We start from the raw sequence: 2,450 nt of genomic DNA on the forward strand, positions 1-2,450 counted from the left end.
AACTGACTAATTTCAACTAATTTAAAAGGCCAATATATATATATATATATATATAAAGCTTCATTAGTGCAAAAATGCAGGGTTAGGCACTGTATTACAAAATAAAGCTGAAATAAATCAAATAGCTTTATTATTTCATAATAGAATTTCAGGTGCAGTAATAATACAATTTTCCAGTAGCGAGACTCAACGACGAAGAAAGAAAAATCGCTGTATTCTGTTATTTTATGGAAAGAGGTCAGAATGACTTTCACAGACAAAATGAATACAAAGATGACGTGTACCATCAGCGATATAGTTTTAACGTTGATGTTGCTGAGCACAACAACTGACACTAATGTTAACGATTAATGATAACCACCACAGCTGTATTATTGTATTATTGCGTATTTATAGCGTTACGACCTGTTCCGTTCGTTCACCATCTTCAGGTTGCCGGCTTGTGTTGAAGTCATGACGTAAATGCTGTGTTTGTCGTGCTTAATGTTAAAGACCGATATAGCAAATCCAAACATTCTGCCGACCGCCTGCTGATGTATGGCTATCAGAAACCCAGACTGTCCAGAAAGATCATGGAGCAGTCATGTCTGGACAGTTCAGTATAGACAGCATGCCGTCTCTGATCGCCATACATCGGCAGGCGGTAGGCAGAATGTTTGGATTTCGTGTATTGGTCTTTAACATTACGTACGACAATCACACAATTTACTTCGTGACTTCAGCGCAACCCGGGAACCTGAAGATGCTCAACGAACGAAACCGATCGTAACACTATAAATACTCAATAATACAGCTGTGGTGGTTTTCATTAATCACTGAGATTCAGTTTTACTTTCATTGTCAGATTTTATCAGATCCAGTCAGGTTAGCTGCTTGAAATGAAATGATTTGCTACATACTCCAATATAAAAACTGTAGTGATCATTTTATCCCAACATGTGCCACGATGACACCGGAGTTGGCTGAGTACTTCCATTAGGCCTTCTTGCCTCCTAAACGAACACGTAACGTAATACGCTTTTCCTCCACTGAGCGATTTTAATAGATTTTGTGTCCCATTTTCTTTTACACCAATATGTCATTTTGGGGTTCTTGCGCCATCTGAAAGGTAGTGACGTCTTCCTCAGCGTGACTATGGTTCAAATGGCTCTGAGCACTATGGGACTTAACACCTATGGTCATCAGTCCCCTAGAACTTAGAACTACTTAAACCTAACTAACCTAAGGACATCACACAACACCCAGTCATCACGAGGCAGAGCGTGACTATAAAAACGGAATTTAGCATTTCTGCTTCCACTCTTACCGTCTTCCATTTCGTGTGCAGTATGGGAGCTGCATTCAGATAATGAGAATTTTTATTCTTTGGAAGAGTTATTTATTCGTCTACATGAATTGTATCTGCTTCAAAGCAGTCGTCGTTAGATACTACACACTTATGCCAGCGCTTTTTCCAATTCAGCTTTTAGCTTTCTCAGCGTTGCCCTTTCAATCTCATTTCTGCTTTTGAAACGACCCCCCTTTAAAGTATCCGTTATTTTTAGGAACAGAAAAAATTCACGTGGAGTCATGTCCGGCGATTATAGAAGTTGGAGTATCATTGGTGTATCATTTTGGCCCAAAAATTCACGAATAATCAACGAAGTGTGGGAAGATATTAATTGTGGTGTAGAATCTGTGTATTGTTGCGCCACAAATGGGGGCGTTTTGCTACACTCACGCAGCGCTGAACTTCTAATTAGTACTCTTCATTAATCGTTCGACCCTGCTGCAAAATCTTCTGGACACTAGAACACAGTGAGCATAGCCTATCCATTTACCCGCACTTGTTGAGCATCTTTCGATCCTATTGATCCAGAATGCTTCCACAGTGGCGAAACCCATGTTTCATCGTTTGTTGTGAACTGTTTCAGTACTTCTGTATCATTGTTGACAGATGACTTTGAGCAACCTACATTCGTCGCTGTTTTTGTTCGAAATTCGTTTGCTGCCACACGTTTAATATGCTCAAAATGCCCGAAAAATTTCATGGAATAGCCGTTTTGCATGGCATCATCATCAGCGAGTTCTCTGATTGTGATTTGGCGATGGTTCACAATCATTTCTTTCACTTTTTCCACGATTGCATTGGTTGCGCTAGGGCGTCCAGGATTCTCGTCTTCAACGTTTTCACGGCCTTTATGAAACGCTTCCACCACTCTTAAACCCTCGTTTTACTCATAACACACTCACCAAAAGCAATATTTGACATTTCTGAAACTTTGTTGCACTTAAATTCAAATTCTATACATTTTATAGAAAATATGAGGGTAATCCCAAAAGTAAGATCTCCTATTTTTTTATTAGTACATAGGCGTGTTTATTTCTACAATGGTTTACATCGGTTTACAGCTTGAACATTTGGCTACTTTCGAAATAATAACCATTTCTGTCGATGCATTTTTGTAGAC

This window comes from Schistocerca piceifrons, chromosome 4 (genome assembly GCF_021461385.2).
Source record: "Schistocerca piceifrons isolate TAMUIC-IGC-003096 chromosome 4, iqSchPice1.1, whole genome shotgun sequence".
In the NCBI taxonomy this organism is placed as follows: domain Eukaryota; kingdom Metazoa; phylum Arthropoda; class Insecta; order Orthoptera; family Acrididae; genus Schistocerca; species Schistocerca piceifrons.